Source organism: Diceros bicornis, chromosome 12, assembly GCF_020826845.1.
Source record: "Diceros bicornis minor isolate mBicDic1 chromosome 12, mDicBic1.mat.cur, whole genome shotgun sequence".
In the NCBI taxonomy this organism is placed as follows: Eukaryota; Metazoa; Chordata; class Mammalia; order Perissodactyla; family Rhinocerotidae; genus Diceros; species Diceros bicornis.
This window is the reverse complement of record NC_080751.1, coordinates 4,190,688-4,214,206: the sequence shown is the minus strand read 5'-3', so window position 1 is coordinate 4,214,206 and position 23,519 is coordinate 4,190,688. Positions and strand designations below refer to the sequence as shown.

General features: G+C 50.2%; 1 long non-coding RNA gene across 1 annotated transcript; it reads right to left on the bottom strand.

The window, feature by feature from the left end:
* Positions 1-20,330: 20,330 nt before the first annotated feature.
* On the bottom strand, positions 20,331-21,700 carry LOC131411650 (uncharacterized). The gene is made up of 3 exons (XR_009221630.1): positions 21,132-21,700; positions 20,654-20,865; positions 20,331-20,535 (listed from the first exon to the last, which is right to left on the bottom strand). It is a non-coding gene; the product is annotated as an uncharacterized LOC131411650 (long non-coding RNA).
* Between the last annotated feature and the right edge of the window lie 1,819 nt (positions 21,701-23,519).

The following is a 23,519-nucleotide window of genomic DNA, read 5'->3' as shown; positions in this document are numbered from 1 at the left end:
CTGTTGTGGGTGACCAGGACTTTGGCTGGTCAGTTGGGAGGGTTGGTGGGGGAAGGGACAGGTTGGGCTCTGCCCAGAGGTTGAGAGCCCTTCAGGAAGCGGGCAGTGTGTGAATGTGTGTGTGTGTGTGTGTCGGGGGTAGCAGGGTCCCCCCCTGGCCTCAGCCTGGACTAGTGACCAGGAGGCCTGGTCAGGAACATGTGAGGAGCTTTTCCATCTCGTCCCTCGCTTAATCCACACCACGACTTTATGAGGTGGGGAGACTGTATTTGTAATCTCATTTTACAGAGGAGGAAACTGAGGGCGCCTCACTCCAATCCTGTGCTCTTAACCCCTTTCTAGCCCCATAGTCCAGTCCCAGCCCAAAGTCTTTGTGTGGCCTTGTCGCGTCCCTTCACCTCAGTGGGCCTAAGATAGGGACAGTACCATCCCATTGGGGAGCGGCGAGGGGGCAATAAGATAAGAACTAGGAAAGGATGTCAGGGTGGAAGGGCTACGTAGGAGGGGCGGGGCTGCCCAAGGAGAGGGGAGGTGATGAGGAAAGAAGGCTGCGCCCGTGCAGGACGACATCTAGCCCTTGGTTCTGCCCACTGTCGGCCTCTCTTGTCTGTTCCTCAGGCTCCTGGGCTGGGGCTGGAGTGTCTGCAGGCGGAGCTGGCTGTAGGGAGCCTCCTCCTCTTGCACTAGTGTTTCCCAGTGATGGCCCTTGCCAAGGACAGAGGTGTGAGGGCTGGTCCTGGATCTGGGACAAGGGCAGGGGACCCAGACTACTCAGAGCACTCCTCAGAGCAAAGGTGTCGTGGAAGCAGGACAGACCCCGTGGGCCCGGAATGGGGGCTGAGAGGGGACAGTTAGGAAGGGTCAGTCACCCTGGGATTCCAGGCACAGGTCACAGCCCCACTCAGTTGTCCCTCTGGACCTCTGAGTAATGCTGGTGGCACTTTCTAAGGAAGCAGGAAATGTGGACTAACCAGCATCAAACTTGTTGACATAAGAGGACCCTTTCTGTTATTAAGGGGGGGCAGGAGTACGCCCATCCCACTGCCAGGGGACCAGACCCATAGCCTTAGCCCCCAGAGTCAACCCAGGGCCTCCACCCCCCGCCCCTCTCCCGCTCATGGCCTTCGTTACAGAATTCCCTTTCATTCTGAAGCATCTATTGATCACCAGCTGCACTAGGCTGGGTGTGGGGAAGGCTGGGTGTTGGGAATAGAGAGCTAGAGCCCAAGTAGCGCCTGTCTTCACAGAGCTCACAGTTCTGAACGAGATTTGGGACAGACAAGCAAACAATTGTGATACAGTCAGATGACTAAGGTGTTGTTGGAAGCTTCAGGAAAGAAACAGCTAACTCTGCTGAGGAGGAAAGGGTTTTCCTAGAAAGAAGCCTCTGACTTGGGTCTTGAAGGATGAATGGAAGCTCTCTGTGCAGAGGAGTGGGAGAAGGGCTTTGTATGCAGAGGAATACTTAGCCCTGGTAGGACATTGGAATCACCGGAGGACATTATTAAATATTGATATAAAGTGTTAATGCCAAAGTCCTATCGCCAGAAATTCTGATGTGTTGGTCTGGAGTGTGGCCTGGGCATTGGGAATTTTGAAAGCTCCCCAAGTGATTCTAATGTGCAGGCAAGGTTTAGAACCACTGGTTTAAGTGGGCTCAGGTCTCTGACAAAAAGGTGATTTAGAATCACTGATATGGGATACAGGCTGTGCCAAAATTGTGGATGGATGTGTGTGTGTGTGTGCGCGCGCGCATGTGTTTACCTCTGTGCGTGCATGCATATACACACACGTGTGTATGTGAATGACTAAAAGTCCATGCTTTTGTTTCCTTTTGCAGCTTCTTTCCCAGTACAGCAGCTTGTGTTCTTGTGCACACATACACACACACACACACTCCTTCTTGTGTGCACATGCACACCCAGATTCACACTTGCGTACATTCCCAGGTAAGAGAAATCCGTTTCAGATAGATTCACATTTCCTCGGCAGTTTTCTAAATAGTTGTATGTAAGCAGCCGTGCAAGAAGACTCTCACCACAGTAAAAACGCTGGGGCCGGCCCCGTGGCTTAGCGGTTAAGTGCGCGCGCTCTGCTACTGGCGGCCCGGGTTCAGATCCCGGGCGTGCACCGACGCACCGCTTCTCCGGCCATGCTGAGGCCGCGTCCCACATACAGCAACTAGAAGGATGTGCAACTATGACATACAACTGTCTACTGGGGCTTTGGGGGAAAAATAAATAAATAAAATTATTAAAAAAAAAAAAGTAAAAACGTTGAGGAGTTGCCCTCATGGCGCCCTGGGAGGGCGTTTCCAGACTTTGGCACACCCTCCATGCTTCGTTGTTTGCTCTGGGTCCTGCCCCGCTTGCCAGTGATGGCTCATCAGCCACCAGCCACAGAAGGATGAGGGGACCCTCTCTAGGGACCCAGGGGACCTGTGTGAGTGTGTCCTTGTGGGAGGCCCACGTGTGTGCACACATGTCCGCGCGTGTACCTCTGTGTGTGCCTGGTTCCTGCAGCACGCACACTTCCTGGAAGGGCCCTGGGAGTCGGAGCTCTCCCAGTGCACAGGCCCAGCCTTACCAGACTCTTCCAAAACTCTGTGCACACAGGCTGCACTGCCTCCTGGTTCTGGCGTCAGACATTCCCAGAAGAGAGGCTTAAGTTCTGGGGAGGGGCTTCCACAAGTCCCTGGGCCCCTTTCTGGGCTCACAGGTTGGCCAGGGCTCTGTTGGATTCTGTCTGCCCACAGTGCACTCCCTCCTATCCCCATGGCCCACCATTTGGTCCTGAGACATCCTCCTTCCCTCCCTCCACCTTACCACATCCCCCAAGGCCCTGCGCTGTCCTATTTCGTTTCCCGATTGACCCACCCTCACCCATCTCCCCTTTATCACAAGCCAGTGAGGAACAGAAGTGGGCAGGTCCCAGGGACGGGGAGCTGGGTAGCAAAGCCATGAGCAGGGAGTACAGACAGAGCACCTCTGAGCCAGTGACACAGGGCAGAGACATGGGTACAGCTAATGAGCTGAGACAAGCGCTGTGCTGTGGTCAGCCACGGGAGACCTGCCAGGGGTCAGAGCAGGGACTGCACTTGCCTTCCTCCTTCCATGCTGCTTCCTGAGCTAGAAAGTGGTCGTTGCCAGCAGCCTGGGTGACAAACAGCCGGCCTTTTCAGAGCAAGACTCGGACATCTCCAAGTGTTTCTCTCAAGTAGATTTGTATTGCCATTCTCACTCTGACCCTTGCTGCCACCTCACCTGCACAGCGGCTTTCTGTTTCCAGGCTCCAGGGGGACGGAAGGCATGGAGGGGCCCTGCCTGGGCGGGGCAGGGGTAGGGCGGAGGGGCGAATACCTCACCCTTTGCCCCAGGGGTTTTCACCTTCCCACACATCTCCCTTCTGGTCCCCTGGACCCCAGACAAGCTATGTCCGCCTTCCTGAAACCGGGCACCCCAGGGAACTTAGATTTATAAATAACAACTTTGTTTTACATCTGGGCACATGTCTGATCTCCAGGTGGCGCTATGAATTCCTAGAGGGCAAAGATTGGGTCTAATTCATCTCCGGATCCTCGAAAAGGCCTTGCAAAATATATATGTCGGTTTCTTTGTTGAATAAATGAATAAAAAATGGAAAATATGGTAATTCACTTTTCTTCCTTCCACAAATAACTACCAAGCAGCTAATTTGTTCAAGACCTCAAGACAATAGGACACAGTCCTTTCCAAGGCCTCAAAGAGGCTCAGAGGGAGACTGTCCAGAGCAGAGTGGAGCCCAGGTGTGGGGCTTTCTGAGAACTGAGCTCCTGCAAAGAGGCTAGCTTCGTAGTGCATGCGCTTAACACGTAGTGGATGCGCTGAATGAACATTTATTGAGTGTGTGTGTGTGTGTGTGTGTGTGTGTGTGTGTATGAATGAATGAACGCTGCCACACCCCCTCATGCCCCACCTCAGACATCACTAATCAAGGGTGGCTCTTTTTCTCTCTGGGGTCTTGAAGCTGCCTGAGTTCCTGATGGTGCTCCAGGCAGTCACTGTTAATCAACTGAAGAGATGCACTCTCTGCCATCCTGGTCTCCTGGCCTCCCTGGAGTAAGTTACAGGTGGGAATGCCCTCAGGGCAGCCTCCTGGTCACCTTTGTTCCTGCTCCTAGGGCTGTGTGGCTGCCTCCTGGCTGGCCTCCTTGTCTCTGATCTGTTCCCAGCTGACCCTTCCTCCTCTATGGCTGATAGATAAAGGTTTATTTCTGAAGTCCCTCCTCAGGGCCCAAGTCCAGGCTCCTTAGCTGCCCAATGGACCTATCAGGGCCAGTCCCATCCTCTCCTCCAGTGTCTCCAGCATGCCTCCAGTCTCCGTGACCCCCAGGTTGACCGTCTGGGGGTGCTGGCCGAATCCTGTCCCAAGCCTTTAAGGACCCCTCTTTCTCAATCGTGTCCCAGTTTCCTTTTCTCTGGCTGCTCACGAAATGGGATTCTTTCTGGACCCTCAACCTTGCTGCAGTGGAAACAGTTCCTTTTTAATCTAACTTTCCTCTGTATGGCACCCACCCAGGCCCCCTGCTCCCCACCGGGGCTCTAGTCTTTCAATCCCAGAACGTGGGGCAGATGGAGAGGCCCTGCTTAACCCAACAGCAAACGGGCATGTCCTGCCATCTAGGGGCTCATCTTTCCTGCTCATATATAAATAAAAACAGCTCTCCTCCGCCCCATCTTCAGTGGGAAGTCCAGCATGGCCTCAGATCTCTGAGGATTCTCGGGGGGCTCATATCTCATAGTTGTCTGTGGCTTTGATCTCTTGGGTCCACTGAATTCATAATCTCTCTCTTGGTTGCCTCCTATGGCTGATCCCTTCTCTCTACGCTGCTTCAGCTAAAGGAACACAGCCACCTTTCCTCGATTTCCCCAAAACATTGCTCACACAAGGCAATGGTGTATAGAGGAATTATTTTTCTCTTTCTTGATGATTTTTTTTAACGTTTACACTCACAAAAAACCAAACCAGACCTTGCCTTTCCCTTCTCAATTTATTTAGCTGATTTCATGTATTTTTGACAGGTTCATCATGTTTCCGGCAGTTATAAATATTTTCCCCTCTGGCTTCACTCCCTGACACTACATTTCTGGGCTGTGACTCACTCAAAATTGTCCCACAGCTGGGGCTTGAATCTAGTCTTTTTTCTTCAATCGAACATCCCCCTACCTGACCCCAGAGCACCACCAAACCCAGGCCTGAAAACATGAGACTATAAAATATGGTGCCAATGGAAAGGTCATGAGCAAATACGGCAGCTGGCCAGGGGCCCTCACCCATCCTCAGCTGAGCAGGTATCCAGGGGCCTGCCTTTGGAAAAAGAGATGCATGCCCTAGACCAGCCACATTCCTCCCCCTGGCTCTCCTGAAACCAAGACTTGTCCAAAGGCAGCAGAAGGGCAACACTGCGGGAGCAGAGGACAGGATGGAGCCTGTCCCCTCCCCAAAGAGTCAGGCTGAGCCCTGAACTTAGCCCCATCCTGTGCCAAGCCCATCCATACCCCAAACCATCTTCAAAGCCATCTGGCCCACAGACAACATGCACTCACCCTCTGGGATTTCATTTCCAGCTCCATAACCAGAAGTTTCTAGAGAATTCCCTTCTCGCACGCACACACATGTATGCAACACACACACTTTTTTTTTTTTTTTAAATAAAGAACTCAAAATGCTTCCAAGTCCCAGGAAATAAATCTCCATTTTTGGAGAAGAAAACGGAACAAAAAAAACAAGTTTTTGGGTACACTTCAGGGTAGCTATGCTGACCTTATATTCTAAATAAAAATCAGAGTGAAGGATTTGACAAAGATTTTAGTGCCTCTTCCAGGTGTGAGAGGCAGCCTAGGAAACCAAATATTGCAATTTGGGGAACAGGCCGAAGATGACTAGGACTAGGCCTTCTAAGGAAAAAGGGTCAATGATTCTCTCCTCGGGGACCCCAGCATAACACATCCCCTTCTCAAAGGCTCTGAAAAGTCTTGTAGCAGGAAAACTCATTTAACTTTGAGAACCGGGTGTTTCCCAAACTTATTTGAGTGCTTATTCTTTAAAAAAAATTGTTTTATTGTGGTAAAATACATGTTAACATATTATTTATCATTTTAACCATTTTTAACTATACAATTCAGTGGCATTAAATACATTCACAATATTGTGTAGCCATCACCACTATCTATACCCCAAACTTTTTCATCATCCCCGACAAAAATTCTATACCCATTACACACTAACTGCTCCCTTCCCGTCGACCCCTGGCCCCTGGTAACTCTATTCTACTTTCTGTCTCTATGAATTTGCCTATTCTCGGTACCTCATATAAATGGAATCATACAATATTTGTCCTTCTCTGATGGGTTTATTTTACTTAGCATAATGTTCTCAAGGTCTATCCGTGTTGTAGCATGTATCAGAACTTCATTCCTTCTTATGACCGAATGACACTCCATTGTGTGCATATGCTACCTTTGGTCTATCCATTCCTCTGTTGCTGGAGGGCGCTTATTCTTTATGTCATGCCTCTGTCTCTCATGGGACACCAAGGGGGGGGTCCCTGGAACACAGTTAGGGGACTGCTGGTGTACGGAGCCTCTAGAAGGTTTGGATTTGGGAAAGGCCAGGATTTTCTTACCACACGGTTGCCCCAGGCACTGCCAGAATGGCCCTGGTGGGCTCAGTCTCCAAATTCAAGGCAGAGGCTGAAGTCCCAAGAGGTGAAGTTGTCTAGAAAGTACCCGGGAGGGGTGGTCAGGGGTCAGTGCTGGGGGAAAGCACGGGAGAGCCTTGTCCTCTAACCCTCACAGGACACATGGCCCTGCTGTGCCATGGGGACCTGCTGGGATGACTGACAGCTCAGTGTTGGTGACATCTGTCAGGGCTGCCTTTCCTGGCTTTGATGACAGGACTGGACAGGAGCCAAGCTGGAGGGGAGCAGTTGCCTGAGAGGCCTCAGCCCCCTTTTGGCAGCCTCACAGGTGCACCCTGTCCTGCTCCTCCAGGGAGCTGGACAGACTGTTCTGAACCACTGCCCCGCCCCGCCCTCCCTGTCAGCACTTCCCACAGAGACCCCTTTCTAGCAGGCAGCCCTGCTGGGGAGGAATGGGGAAAGGTGTGTGCCTTCTGGGCTCAGTTCCCTGTCAGAGGGCCTTCTGTGGCAGCTCTCTTCTCCCAAGTGGAGGGATCTGGGAAAGGCAAGCAAGGAAACATCCAAGGTGAGCCTCCCGTGACTGGGGGAGAACAGGGGCCCTTCTGGGAGCCTGGAGGCTGGAGTCCAGCTTGGCCTGACCTTCAACTCCATGTGTGACTCCTCTTGAGTACAAGCAGACAGTGGCTCTGTGACCTCCAATGTCCCTCACAGCGATTTCTAACCTGGGCCCCAAACTGTCTTGTCCTGCCTGCAAGCCAGAGTTCAGGGCTCAGATTACAACTCCCCACATGGCTCTACCACCACATGGAGCCTGAGGTCCTGCCTGGTTCTTGCTAGAACGCCTATATTTCTTCTCTTGAGGGATTATCTTTTGAGCCAGAGAATTATTTGAAGGAGCAAAGAACTTCCGGAGTTGTTAAACAAAGCAAAAAACAACAGAGCATCTTCAGAGAAACTACAAATAAATGAGTGTTCATCCTTCTAATCTGGGGACAGGTCACCTCCCCAGACCCCAGACCTGCCCCCTCAACTAAAGGTCCTTTAACCTTTGTCCAAACTCCATGTACGTTGGGCCTCCCAGGACACCTTTCCCGCTCATGGCACTGTCATTGCCTCTCCATCGTCTTCCTGGCTCAGTTGTCACTCCTGGAGCGTAGTGAGCACGTCTGGCTATCTCCCCAGTGCAGGGACAGTCCTCAGGACCGGGGGCATTGATGCACAGTGCTGCCGGCCCAGGCCAGGAGGGGTCCTGGGGATTCTCTGCCCTGGTGAGGGGCTGCGGGTAAGCCTAGAGGGTCCCACCCACCCCCCACCAGCCGGCAGCTTGTCCTGCAGAGCCCAGCAGAGAGTCGGGTGAGGGAGAAAGCACTGAGTAGGATGAGCGTTCTCAGCGTGAAACGAATACGGAGCAGGAGCCAGATGGAACACAGAGGGGGGGACCCCGTGAGTATGGAACTCCTCCAGCCCAAAGATGTTCAAAGGACTGAAGTGGATTTGCCTCACCTGCAGGGCAGGTGGAGGGAGTTTGTCCCTCCCAGGGCCTGTCTGCCCCTCCCCCAGGTCCTGAGCCCACCTGAGACCCGCCTCCTCACAGAGCCCCATCTGCCTCCCCTACCTGGGCCACCCCTGCTCAGAGCCAGGCCTCTCTCTGTTCTTCTCCCTCCTCTGTCGGAGCCGGTCTTGCCTCTCCACCTCCCACTTTCCCCTCCCCAACCTGGGTTTCTCAGTGCGTGGATTCAGGTGGCAGCAACATTTCCCAGGCACCCCCTGGCTTGCAGGTTGTCACAGATGCCAGGGGTCCTGACACTGGTTCTCAGCCCTGTCACTCACTGGCTGTGCGACCCAGGGCAAATCACTCTCCTCTCTGAGCCTCAGTTTCTCCATTTGCAAAATACATGGTTGGAGGACACGATAACTAAAGCCTCTTCCAGCTACATAATTCTCTCTCTCTAGAAAATACCACTCAACACCAGGCTGAGTTAAAAATCTGCTTAATTTTTGCTCTAAATTCACCAAGCCTGCCCTGCCCCACCAGACATCACTCAGAGTGGGAAGGAAGAGGCATTTCATTCCATCTGCTTTTCTCACTCAGGACTGGCCTCAGCTGGCCTGTCCTGTCCCCAGGCTCTCTGGGCCCCTCCCAGGGCTGTGGCCTTCCGCTGGCCAGGCCCTCAGTCAGGGGCTCATTTCCTGCTCCAGGCCTGAGCACTTTCCCAAGGAGCCAGCGCCTGTCCCTGCTGCCTGCACGCTTCCTCAGAGGCAGGGGCTGGGTCAGGCCCCGCCCAGCAGCTTGGCAAGCACTGGCTTGCTGTTGATGAGACTTAATTAACGCAGGGATTGGCTTTCCTCTGGGCCCTGGGGAGAGGCGCCCTCCTGGGAGCTCAAGGACACAGGCACTCCATTGTTCTCTGGAGAAACCCAGCTGCCCGCAGCAACTGCTGTCAGGGTCTGTCAGCTGCTGCCCTCTTGCTCCTCCTTGCTCTCAGTGGCTCTTTCCACTTCCCTCCCTCAGGGGCTTGTACAAGTACTCACCTTCAACCATCGACGTCCTTCTCCAGGGCTGGCATCTTCCAGCCGTTCTCCTTCAGCATGCCCATGATGCTAAGTCCATGGTCCGTCCTTAGTCCTCATCAGACTTGACCTGTCAGCACATTTGACACACTCCATCCTCCTTCCCTGACATAGAGCTCAGTCTCTCTGGGTTGCCTCCTACCTCTCTGGCTGCTCCTTCTCAGCCTCCTTTGCTTGTTGGCATGTCCTGGGGCCAGGTCCCCGGGCCTCTGTTCCTCTCTCTCCTCCCTCACTTAGGCCTTCTGCCCTTTGTCGGCTGTCGATTTCCAAATGCATGTCTGCATCCATCCCAGAGACGGCAAGATCCCACTCAGAGTAAAGCCGAGTCCTTGCAGCTCCCTCCAAGGCCTGCACCCCCTGCCGTGTTACCACCCTGACCTCCCTGCCTCCTGCTGTCCTCTGTGTGGCTCTTTGACACACCAGACCCAGCCTGCATCTAGGCCTTGGCATCAGCTGTTGCCTCCACCTGGAATCCTCTACCCACAAATATCCCCATGACTTGTTCCCTCGCTTTCTTCAGTTCTTTGATCAAATGCCACCGCCTCAGTGAGGCCTTCCCTGATTGCTCTATTTTATTATTTTTTTAAATTTTATTTATTTTTTTCCCCCCAAAGCCCCAGTAGATAGTTGTATGTCATAGTTGCACATCCTTCTAGTTGCTGTATGTGGGACGCGGCCTCAGCATGGCCGGAGAAGCGGTGCCTTGGTGCGCGCCTGGGATCCGAACCCAGGCCGCCAGCAGCGGAGCGCGTGCTCTTAGCCGCTAAGCCACGGGGCCGGCCCAGTGATTGCTCTATTTTAAATTGCAACCCTCCACCTCCACCCCATTTCCCCTGATAATCTCTCTGTCTTTCTTCCTTGCTTTATTTTTCTCCATAGTACTCATCACTCATGCTCTGTCTTTTAAATATATTTAATTGTTTACTGATTATCTTCTCCCTCTGGAAGGTGAACGCCATGGGATCAGGGATTTTTGTTCATTTGTCCACTGTCTCCCCAGTGTCTAGAACAGTGCCTGGCACGTAGTAGTAGATCAACAAATACTTGTTGAACAAATGAGTGGATGCTTCAATAGATGTCCTCGTATGTATAGTTTCATGTTTTTGTTTTTACTTTTGTAGAGTAGATCCTGGCAGTGAGGTTGTTCTGTCAAATGTACATACAGAGTATTTTTAATTTTAATAAACAACTCTAGATTATTTTCCCAAGAGGTTGTACAATTCATGCCCATTTCCCTGCCTGTGCTGGATGTTATCACACTTGAGTTCTTGCCAGTGTGCTGGGAGAGGAGGAAGACATCTCATTGTTTTAATTTTCATTTTCCTGACTAATTAGAGAAGAGCATGTTTCTTGTTTATGGACCACTCGAATTTCTATTTCTGTGAATTGTCTTGTTCATAGTCTTTGTTTGTTTTTGGTCTTTTTCGGGGGGCAGAAGGCCGACCTTTTCTTATGAGTTTGTAGAGGGAATCTTCATTTCTTAAAAAAATATCCCAGATAGTTCTGATATGTTTGGAAGTTCTGGAGTTATTGCTCTAGAGTGAGCACCCTCCTGGTTTGCCACCGCCTGACACGCTCTGGAGTCTCCCAGGGGTTCTGGAATTAAAGATGTTTTAAAGTTATTTTCCTGTCGGTTCTCTGTATTTTCTATGAGGAACTGGGGTTATTTTAAAAAAAAAGTTATTAAAAAACAATCATGGGAAAATCCTTGTGCTGTAATGCCAAGTGGAAAAAGCATTTACGATTAGGATGTACTTTTTGATGACAGCTACATAAAAAGGCTCTCTGTATATAGAAACTCTAGCAGTGAATCAGCCAGAATGAAAAGGGTGGGATTGTGGGTAATTTTTCCTCACTAGGTGAGGCAGGCAAGGATGGTGAGGGTGAACCCCTAGTAGTAAAGGAGGAGCTGTTGGGATGACGGCCCTTGGGCTATGACACTCCTCTGTGCCTGGCAGTCATTGCTAATCAATCATGTCAGTAGTTCCTCTGAAGCCCAGACTCAGGCTTAGAACTTTTCTCAACCCAGTAGTCCAGGGAGATGCTATTCACAGATCGGAGCCGGCAGGCAAGATTAAACTCATTCACCCACCTCCTCAGGCAGTAGGCGGTGCAGTCAGCACCAGCCCCACAGAGGCCTCTCTTGCCAGGGCAGTGACAATGTCCCCTGTGGCCTCGTGGTTGCATTGGGTGTTCATGGCTGCGGTGACACACTCATGGCTGCAGTCCAGTTGGCTGCTCCCGCCCAGCAGTGCCCTGGCTGGGGCACCTAAGGTCTTTTCAACCAGCAGTGGCCCTTTGCGGAATCTCTTTTCCTCCCAGACCTTGAGGCTTGTTGGAACTAGGAATGCTGTCCTCAGCCTGAATGCTTGGACTGTGCCTTTGCCCAGACGCTGGCAGATCCCCTTGGGCTCCACACCTTCGCCACTCTGGCTTTTGGCCTGACTCTCCAGCCTCTGACTTCTATTCTCAGGATTCCTGGCATGCCCCCCACCCATGGTCCCAGCTGTCATTTTGTGCCCTGATGTTGTGTCCATTGTCTAACCTGACTGTCTCAACAGGCCCCCGGCCCTGCCCCCCCTGCCTGCCCTTTGCTTGGCTTGCCTCAGAGCTGACAGATTCACCAGCAAGACACTGTGCAGGATGCCCAAGAATTCCTCACCAACCATCTTCCTCTAGACCACCTTGGGGAGGTGGCTTGATTAGAAAGGATAGGAAGAAATATTTTTACGGTTTTTTTCTGTTTTTGGAAAAAAACTAAATGATATAGAAAAATGACACAGAAATATATGAAAAAAATTGCCAATAATTCAACCATTTGGAGATAACCTAGTCATTGTGTTGGCAAACATCCTTCCAGTCACCTCTCTGCCTCCACACCCACTGAGATATGTGTATATAAATTGTCTTAAATGGGATCGTGCTGCTATTCAACCTGCATTTTTCACTTATCCATACGTCATGAGCATCTTAAAGGATGTCAATGACAAAAAACATGTTTTACCTTTCCTAGAATGTAAATTATATTCCACAGGATTTTTTCTTTTTCCTCCTAGCATATCTCCATTTTTGCTTCTTCTGAGGCAAAAGCTTTATTCATTTCCCACTTCTCTCCCATAGTAACAGACCACGAATTTTTAGTTGGCTGTACAGCCACTACAATAAAGACAATATATCCCAGCTCCCCATCTAGCTATGTGTGGTCATGTGACTGAGTTCTAGCCAATGAGGTGCGAGCAGAAGAAGTATGTGTAAAACTTCCCGGATGTGCCCTGCGGCGGTTTTATATATGTCCACAAATTCTTTAATATTCTTCCTTTCATTAAGGTGAAGCCTAATTCCTCACTCCTTAAGTGTACGCCATATTTAATGACTTAATTCTAATGAATAGAATGCGGCGGAAGTCATTGTGTGTGACATCCAAGATTAGGACAGATCAGGAATTGGCTTCTCCTCCAAGCAATTGGCTCTCTCTCTCTCTCTCCGATCGCCCACTCTGGGGGAAGCCAGCTGCCATGTATGAGGACAACCAAGAAGCCCTAAGGAGAGGCCCAGGTGGCCAGGAACTGAAGCTTCCTGCCAACAGCCACGTTGAGTGAGCCATTGCCGAAGCAAATCCTTAAGCCCCAGTCTAGCCTTCAGGTGACTGCAGTCCTAACTGACATCTTGACTGCAACCTCTGATTCCTGACTCACAGAAACTGAGATCATAAATGTTTATTGATTTTAGCAACTAAGTTTTGGGGTAATTTGTTGTGCAGCAATAGACAACTAATACATGCCCTTATGAAGATGGGCAGGCCTTCCTTTCCCCTTTCTCCTCTCTCTGGACGTGCCCTCTTGGATCTTGCAGATGGGGGCAACATGCTAGGGATGAAGGAACAACAACATAGACGGGGTCTAGGCCCTTGATGAATTCATAGAGCAGAGTCAGCATAACAACTCATTCTGCTATATGAGAGGGAAATAAACGTCTATATTAATTAAGCCAGAGCTTCCCAACCAATGTTGGGCCTCCCTGGTGTGCTGTAAACGGATTGCAGTTGTGTGGAGCCACTGATCACCTCCATCCCTGGGCCAGCGGCCTCTGCACACAAGCAGCCTTATTTTTTTATCCCATGAGCTATATAATTGTTATCATTTTCTCTGTGTGCCATAATGGGAATAAAATTTGGGAAGCTTTTGATCTCTGTCACAACAGCCAAGTTTTATAATAACAAATACACCCTGCAAAATGAGTTGTTGCCTAGTATATTCAACATGTGCTACTCTCCTTAAAAAGGCCCTGGGTAGTCATGTGCTGAAGGAGTTTGTCAGATCACGGCAGGTGAGTCTGGCCGGTGTTACAGGCGGCCAGGCTTTCGCCAGGTCCAAGAGGCCCCACTGTGTTGGTGATCACTCACCCTGCCTGTGCAGGGGCCGACTCTGCAAACAACAGGAATGACCCCTCCTCCTCAGCCTCAGAGAACCAGACTGCTTTCAGTCTGCCTTCGACTCCCGCGCTCCTCCTCCTGAGCTGTGTCCATGCCCCAACCTCCCTTCTCTCCTCAGGCTCTGCCCACCTCAGGAACAGAGGTGGCAGCAGGGTGGAGGTGGATGCACTCCATCTTCTCATTTGTTGTTTAATAATGTCATTTCTCTCTGATGACAGCCATGGGTCACACATCCAGATAGAAGCAAGCCTCACTTGGACAGAATTCTATTAAGAGGGATGAGACTAGGACTTTCCTGATTTCACCCACTCAGAACAGCAGAATCTCAATTTTAATAGCTTGGGAAGGTTCACCTGACCCAGGTAATCAGGTGAAGGGGTCTTCCCCTTTGTTTACACTCAGGACTACATGAAGTCAACAAACGGATTTGTTTGGTGTGAATGACCAACATTGCTTATGCAAACATAGAATTAAATTTACATGACCATAAATACTCTAGGGCAGCATTCTGGCGTCACTGCCCAGTGTTCCTCACTAATAATTGGCGCAAACCCCAAGCAGTGTGGCCAGGAGATGGTGCAGGCTTGGACCTGGTGGGCTCCTCTCCTGCCAAGCCCTGCTGCTCCCTTCCGCCCTCCACACCCCGCTATCCCTACACTTGGGATTGGGCGTTTTCTTATTTCAGTGCTCTTATTTTCAAATTAGTTTTGGTATCTGCTAAGGTGATTGCACAAAGTTCGCTTTGAGCATTGAAGATTTTTTTAATTTCCTTCTTTTATGGGAGATTTTTATTGTAGTAAAGTATATGTAACATAAAAATTTAACAATTTAACCATTTTTAAGTGTACAATTCAGTGGCGTTGTGCATTCACAGTGTTGTGCAACTTTTACCACTATCCATCTCCAGAACTTTATCACCCCAAATTGAAACTCAGAACTCGCTAAACAATAACTCCCTATTTGCCCCTCCCTCAGCCCCTGGTAACTCTATTCTGCTTTCTGTCTCTATAACTTTGCCTACTCTAGGTACTTCACGTAAGTGGAATCATATGATATTTGTCCTTTTGTGTCTGGCTTATTTCACTGAGCATAATATCTTCAAGGTTCATCCATGTTGTAGCACGTGTCAGAGTTTCATTCCTTCTTACTGCTAAGGATTAAGTTTTTAATCAATGGATTTTCACCAAGGGTTGATGTTTCCAATACATTCTGCAAAACTCCCACAGACACTTATTAAGCCTGGAATAGGCTTTTCTCTTTTCTGCATCTTTGTTCTCTTCATCCTCTGCATGGCGTTTGACATCTGGTGGCCCCTGGGCAAGGTGTTTCATTCCTTTCTCTTGGATGAGAAGAGATGCTCCAAGGTTGGAGGTCTATGCTGGGAAGAGATGCCCCTTGGAGTGGCACCAGCAGTACACGAGAAGACCCTATCTTTGGTGATGGCTCAGGAGCACCGGCTGTTACTCTCCACTCTCACGTTCTGTAAGCTGGTCAACATCATGCTTTGGTTTTTCAATGTGGTTTCACGTTTCTTATTTGATTTAATCCAAGCCCCATGATGTATGCTGGGTATCAGTAACCCCTTTTCACTCGGAGGAAACTAAAGTCCAGGGAGGTGATGGTCTGCCTCCCCAGGAGGTCAGTGGCTCCGTTGAGACTGGATGAGGGCACCCAAGTCCGAATTCTGTCTATTACCTCACAGGGCATCTCGACAGCAGCAATGGCTTCAGGCTCCCCCCTTTTTACATTATCCTGCCTCGTCCTGCCTTGAGGGAATTAGATGGAGTGACAGGGTTTGCAAAGCATGGAGAAATGGGGGAGAATGAACACCAGCCCTTTCCATTCCTGTGGCAAACCCAGCCTTCTTCTTCTTTTTTTTTTTTTTTGGCTGAGGAAGATTTGCCCTGAGCTACATCCATGCCAATCTTCCTCTATTTTGTATGTGGGTTGCTGCCACAGCATGGCCACTGACGAGTGGTGTAGATCTGCACCCAGGAACAGAACCCAGGCCGCTGAAGAGGAGAACACTGAACTTAACAACTAGGCCATGGGGCCAGCCCCCTACCCTTCTTTTGAGGGCTGAGTCTGGCACTCTCAAGAGGTGACGGTGAGAAGGTGGCAAACCAGGCGCTGCCACCTCCTGGGCACTAGAGACTGGGCACTAGAGACAGCCATGGGGCTGGAAGCCTTTGCCTTGCCTGTGCAGCGTTCGTACAGGAAGAAGCCAGTAACTACTATCAGAGAATACATGATTCACACACATGGTTCAAAACCTATGGGATACAAAGGGAATGCCGTGAAAAATCTTTTCTCACTCCTGCCACCAGCACCCAGTTCCTTCCTTAGAGGCATCAGTGTTTTCTACTTTTGCATATCTTTTCTGAGATATGCAAAAGATATATACACATGCAAGTGCATATATATGCATATATATATGTATGCGTGTGTGTGTATATAGGATATACATATATATGTAGGGTATCCTATATAAGGGATATTTCCTATGTCCTCGCTTCCTGTTTTTCCACAAATAGCAGCATATTACACATACTGCTCTGCACCTTGCTCTTCCCTCCACCCCCACTGAACATATAATGGTAACAACAATCAACATTTATTAAGTGCTTATGTACTGGGTACTGTTCTAGGAACTTGATATGTATTAATTGTCTTAATTCATTAATCATCACAAAAACCCCATGAGGTATGATTTTTTTCAACCCTATTTATAATATAAGCCATGTAAATTAAAACAACAGTGAGATACTATTTTTCACCCATCGTGCCACCAAAGATCAGAAAGCTAACACACTGTGTGGAGAGGGCGTGGGGAAACCGGTGCTTCATAGGTTGTTAGCAAGCAATTTAGTGATATCTATCAAAATTATAAAGGCACGTACCTTTGACCCAGCAATTCCACTTCTAGACATTTTCCCTGCAGACATACTTCATGGATGCTGAAGGCCTTGGGCAAAAACTATTCACACAGCATTGTCTGGAACAGCAAAAGTTTGGAAACAACTTAAATGCACATCAATGGGGACTGGCTAAATAATGATGGTATATTAACATCCATTCATTGGGTTAGGCTGTGATTTAAAAAATGAACAAACTCTTGGGGCCAGCCCGGTGGCGTAGCAGTTAAGTTCGTGCACTCTGCTTCGGCGGCCCCGGGGTTTGCAGGTACAGATCCCAGGCACGGACCGATGCACCGCTTGTCAAGCCATACTGTGGTAGGCGTCCCACATATAAAGTAGAGGAAGATGGGCATGGAGTTTAGCCCGGGGCCAATCTTCCTCAGCAAAAAGAGGAGGATTGGCAATGGATGTTAGCTGAGGGCTAATCTTCTTCACAAAAAAAAAGAATGAGCAAACTCTTTGTGCAAAGAGGTAGGATGCTCTCCAAGATGGAGAGTGTCTTAGTCCATTTGGGATGCTATAACAAGATACCATAAATCGGGTAGCTTATAAACAACAGAAATTTATTTCTCATAGTTCTAGAGGCTGAGAAGTTTAAGATCAAGGTGCTGGCAGACTCACTGTCTGGTGAGAGCCCGCTTACTGGTTCATAGATGGCAGTCTTTTCCCTGGATTCTCACATGGCAGAAGGGATAAGAGAGATCTCTGGGGTCTCTTTTATAAGGGCACTAATCCCATTCATGTGGGCTCCACCCTCATGACCTAATCACTTCCCAAAGGCCCCACCTCCAAGCACCATCATATTGGGGATTAAGTTTCAACATATGAATTTTGGGGAGATGCAAACATTCAGTCTGTAACAGAGGCAGTGCAACATAATAGTTAAGTATCCAGACTTGAGCTAGGCTCACTGGATTTTCATTCTGGCTCTGGTGCTTATCAGCTGTGCAAATTTGGACAATTACTTCAACTCTCTGTACCTCTGGTTTCCTCATCTGAAAAGTGGGGCTTCCACTAACACCTTGTACTACCCCCAGCCAACCCAAAGACAAATGTGAAATAAATGCTCACGATTATATGCCTCTGGGATTTTGTAGATATTTATTACCCAGCATTATTGTGGTGATGGCTAATGGATACAAGCACACAGTAGGTGCTCAATAAATTTTGCTTAACAGGAAACTGAGCAACCCTTTCCTTATAGTGGGGAACTTCATAGCTTACCTGAAGAGTGGCTCCACATAGAGCCCAAACAGGAGGCTCAAGGTTAACACTCAAAGTGTAACCAAAGCACTGGGGTTTTCTTTATTCAACAGGCTGTTTTTGAGTACTGGCCATGCTGGAAGCTGTGAAGCAGACACCAATAGAATAAGGATTGGCTCTGGTCCTCAGAGCTCACAAGCTATGGAGGGAAAGACTAGTAAACAAGCCATTACAAGGTGTCGTGCCACTTTCTGTGACACAGGTTTGCAGAAAGAGTGCAAAGGAGGGAACAAGCATATCAGCCCACGGGGGACGCAGGGAGACAGAGATGAGTTAAGTCACGGAATGGGGTGGTGTCTGGTGAGGAGGAATGGGACTTAAAGCTGCAAAGCTAAGCTGAATCCATGGCTTGGGAAAGGAATCTGAACGCCACTCTTAGGGTCTGAGGGAAGTCAGCAGAATTTTTCAGCAGAGGCGTGCCATATTCAGGTATGTGTTTTGGGGAGGTAACTCTGGAGTTGATGTGGAAGGTACAAAAGGCTCCTGCTGCAGAGCCCAGGATGTACTGCTGCTTAAATCATACATCCTGCTGCAGGTTAGAATTGATCCTGGGACAACTTCTGGGGACACGATTGATCTGGGAGCCATATGGCCCCAGGTGAGGAAAGAGGAGAAATACAGGGGTTGGTAACCAGAAAAAGTCCTTTCTTCCTACTCCCCTGCTAGAAACTGTGCCAGTGAGGAAGGCATTTGGCTGCAAGTAGCAGGAAGCTGGCTATAGAGGATTAGACACACTGGGGGGGCTTTTTCTCATAACAAGAAATCAGTAAGTGGTGGTTGTAGTGTTACTGCCATAACTCAACAACTCTGAGATTCTTTTGGCCTTTTCCTCGTGGTCTTAGATGGTTGGTACAACTCTAAGTATCATGCCCACATTCAAAAGAAAACAGACAGAAAGATGGAAAGAGAGGGGCCACACCAGCTGAATCTGTTCCCTTCTGTCAGGAAAGTGGAAGCCTTACTCGATGTGTACACACACACACAAACAGACCGCAGACTCCCACCTTTATCTTATGGTCCAATCCTGGATGGATGCCAGGGGGCTGGAATGCAGGGACAGGCTTGTCATGCTTGCTGTAGACCAGCCGTTGATCCTCTGCTTGGGGCTAGGTGCATTTTCCTCCCAAACAAATTGAGTTTGTTAACAGGAAGAAGGGAAAAGGATATTGAGAAGCAAAGGCAGTGTCTGCTACAGGGACTCAGGCATGTCCTCCAGATATAGCCTGAAATGTTATTTTATTTTTGAGATGGAGTGCCTGGTGATAGGATGAGAATTCAGAAATCCTGCCCTCTGGACTTGCCATTGTGAAGTCCACTGTGTCTCCCCACTCCCATTCCAGGCCCTCACCTCACTGGGTCCCAGTTTATCCCTGTTCCCCTCAGAAGGGCCCTTAGAAGAAGATCCAGCCCCTGTGTCAGGGGAGTGACCAGTGCTAAGCAGAGCGGGGAGGTCTCCCTGGGTCACCGGACACAAGCACTATTGCCGAATTCCCTGTGGGCCTTTTCCAAGCTGAGCTGGTGCAGGCCGCCTGGGGACAGCTGCTGCTTGGAGTCTTGTGTTCTAGTAGCAGACAGGGCTCACACAGAACCATCTAGACTCTCTTGCTGCTGTCCTCTTGTGGCAAGGGCATAGCGCACTTACTCTGGAGTGAGGGGACCCGGATTCTTCCAAAGTCCAACTTGGTGGCTGTATTGGTCAGAATAGGCTGGGTCATGCTGTGGGAACAAATGGCCTTAAAAGTGTAATGGCTTAAACACAAAGTTTATTTCTTATTCATTCTAAATGTCCATCATGAGTCCACTGGGGGCTCTGTTCCACTTCTCTCCACTCTTGGATGCAGGGTGATGGAGTGACCACCATTTGAACTTGACGGTTGCCAGGATGGAGGGAAAGAAAAGATCTGGAGGGTCTGGAAATGGCATTTAAATGCTCTGATTTGAGACAGACATATAATTTCTGCTCACAACTCACTGGCTAGGACCAGTCACATGGCCCCATCCAACCACAGAGGGGCCAGAGGTGTGATCCTGCCATGTGCTGGAAGAGAGAGAGTAAGAAGTGTTTAGTGATCAGCACTCATGATGACCAGAGTGATTTTGGGAAAGTCATCTAATTTCACCAGGCCTCCTTTACTTCATCTAAAAGCGATGCTCCTAAGGTAAAAACTGGGTATGGTCAAAATGGCGTTTAGAATCCCCTTACCCACTGGATATCCATTGGCAAAAAAATCAACCTTGACTTAACCCCAGAACTAATACAAAAATTAACCCCAAATGGATCATAGACTTAAAGGACTTAAACACAAAACTATAAAACTTGAAAAAAACATAGGAGAAAATCTTTGGGATCTAGACCTAGGCACGATCCACAAAAGGAAAAATTGATAAACTAGACCTCACTAAAATGAAAAATTTTGCTTTGCGAAACACCCCGTTAAGAGTATCAAAGACGAATTACACAAAGCTACACATGTGATAAAGTTGCAAAGAGCTACATACACAAATAAACGCACGTATATCTGGTAAAACCTGAATACATTCCAAAGATTGTACCAATGTCGGTTTCCGGCTTTTGACATCATCCTGTGGTGATGTAAGACGTTAACACCGGGGGAGGCGAGTGAAGGGTGCATGGAACCTCCCTGTACATTTCTTCGCACCTTCCTGTGAATCTATAATTATTTCAAAATAAGACAAAAAAAATCTCTTTGGCCACCCATAAAGACATGTGCTTTAGGGGCCATATTGTACAAAAGCATCCATATATTTAAACATCAAAGTCACCCTTACATCTACAAGATGCTTCCAGTAGCACGGCCTGCGGGAGCTGAGAAGAGCTGAGGGGCCAGCAGGCCCCACCTTCCGACATGTCATTGTGTGCAATGGATGGCAGAACTGCCTGAATCACTGTCAAGGCCATTTCTCTCTTGCTCTGTCTCTTTGTTTTATGGTTTTCACCGGTCCACAGCTTTTTATCTGAAACCCTTGGGGCCAGGAGGTTTCTAAGGTTTTTTTTGAGAGAGGTTAGAAAAGTTAATATGGTGCTATGGTGTTTATTATATAACTCCCTCCCCACCAGCAAGGGTCAGGGGCAGCCCCCTGTAATCAAACACATTAATATTAATATTCATTAGTGCATTGTATGAATATTCCCAGTAAATGGGATAAACAGACTAAAACTGGTGTCAGTTCAAGTCATCAAATGAGTTGTGTTCTCGTCAGATTTAGCCCCAAATATTACACAGGCGTTCCGGCACGACACACACACGTTTGGTCTTCAGAGCCTCGGATCTGGGAACCGCAGAGCAGCGATCGCGAGCGCAGGCTGACTGTGGCTACCGGGACGCCACGTGTGAGGTCCGGCGCTGTGTCATCTGAGACGTGTCCACAGAGGCCGCCGTGCTCAGGGTGAGAATGACCCCGGGAGAGCCCCGTGACCAGTCCCTCGAGTGTGGGGGGCCTTCGGGTCTCTCTTCCTGGCCCTGAAACACATTCCTCCCCTTACTGACCGATTGCGGGGGTCACAGCCCCTGGAGAAGAGCGCCGGCCTCCCTCCCTCAGAGAGCACCTTATCTGCAGCCCGGGCTGCTCCCGATCTCCTCAGACTCCAAGATGCTGGAGCTGGAGCTGGCAGTGGCTGGAGACGGCGCATCACAGCCCCTTTTTACAGATGAAGGAAGTGAGGCCCAGAGAGGGTGAGTGAGTTGTGTAGACTCACACAGCTAGTCAGGAAACCTTGACTGGCTGATTTCAGGCGGGGCGGAGGGGCCAGGAGAAGTGTAAAAGCGGGGACTAGAAAAGCCTCGCCCCCCTCCCCGGGGTACAGAGCTCAGAAGAGAGGCCTGGACCACCCCTAGGCCTCGGGGAGCACCCCTCCACCCCCACCCCCCTCCCGCCCATGAAGCGTGCGAGGTTTCCAGCTCACCCTTTCTTCCTCCCGGCGCGGGGGAAGCAAGGGGTCACGCAGCCACGCCCTCCCCTCCCCATCAGCGCGCCCCGGTCCCCCGGGCTGCTGGGCGGCCGGGCGGGGAGGCGGCGGGCGGGCGGCCGTCCGCGGGTGTGGGCGCCCCCTGCCCCCCAGGCGCCCCCCGCAGGCGCCCGGTCCCTGTGTGGGCTGCTTTGACTCTGCGCCGGGAGCCGAGCTTAGCAAACCACGCCGCACTGGACGCCATTCAAGCTTTTACAGGCCCTCAAATTGGGGCTGGAGCCGGAGAGGAAATACTAAAATCCTGTGTACACAACTTCTGTCTGTGCGCGCGGGCTCCGGGGGATCCGGCGCGGCGAGGGACACATTTGTACTGTACTCCGCTCCTTTCCCCCGCGCGGTTTTTAACAGGCAGCACTGGTGTGTCGCCTAAAATCAAGACTCGGGGGTGCGGGCTGGGGGAGAGGTCTGCAGAGCCGGTGAGCTGGGGAGGGGGCGGGGAACTGAGCTTGAGTTCTCCTACCCTCAACTCCCAGACACACGAAGCTGGGCTCAGAATCCCCTGATCCATAAACCACGCACTCCGCATGGCCCAGACACCCCCTCCCCGCTCTCCCCGCCCCCCCCCCCCCCAAGATGCAGCACGAGTCAGGCAGGCCTGGGTGGGAACCGGGCTCACCACTTGGCAGCTCTGGGACCATCCGCATCTGTAAAATGGGTGTGGTAGTGGTAAGCTACCTCAGACGTTTCCTGTGAAGATTAGAGAGATGGTGTAGATAGGGAATGGGCTCAAAGACCGGCACGTCATAGGTGCTCGCTAAATGGTAGCGGTGTTACTATTTATATGAAGTAATAGTAAAACAGCACCATTATGAGCCAGGCACAGGCTAAGTGCTGCGTACAGTTAATTCATTTAACCCTCACAGCAACCCCGTGATGTAATACTTTAACCACATTTTATAGGTGAGAAACTAGAACACCAAGGAATTGAATGACTTACCCAAGGTCACACAGCTAGTGCCTGGCTAGGTGGGGATTGGAACTCAGGCAGTCTGTTTCCGAGTCTTAGGCACTTTGCTGCACTCTGAACTGCTGGTCCGCTGTCTGTGCCCCTGGTGTCCTCAGCCTGTCCTGAAGCTCCCCACACCTGGGCCCCAGCCCACCTTCCCCGTTTCCTTCCTGCCAAGTGTCCTCAAGTGCCTCCTGCTGCAGCCCACCAGGCATCTCCCTGGTCCCGACCCTGTGCTCTCCCCCCACCACCTCTGGGCATGGGCTCAGCCCCTTCCGCAGCACAAAGCTCTGTCTGCTATCTACATGTTAGGTCCTTCCCACCATCCCCTCCAGAGAGGCTCACTCCCTCTCTGAGCTGCCCCAACACTCCCCCCTGCAACTTCAGGTCTCCAATCTGCCTGGCCTGGGGCCACCCTGGTCTGTGGATGTGTTTGTTTTCCTCATTCTGATCCCTCATCAAGACCCCTGAAGAGCTGGCCCAGTCTTTTGTGCAGAGCAGGGTCTCCCACTGTGGGAAATGAATTTTCACTGATGGCCAATCTAGGGTGATGGGTGATAGCCTTGTGTAAGGAAAGCAGAAGATGGGCCCAAGCCAGCTAGCTTTAAGGAGGTGGGGGACAAGGTGGGCATTAGCCCTGTGTTCCAGATTTCAGCTACCAGCCCAGGAAACAGCCAGGACAGTGAGAGTGTGGCCTCGACTCCCCTGCCCATGGTGGGGCC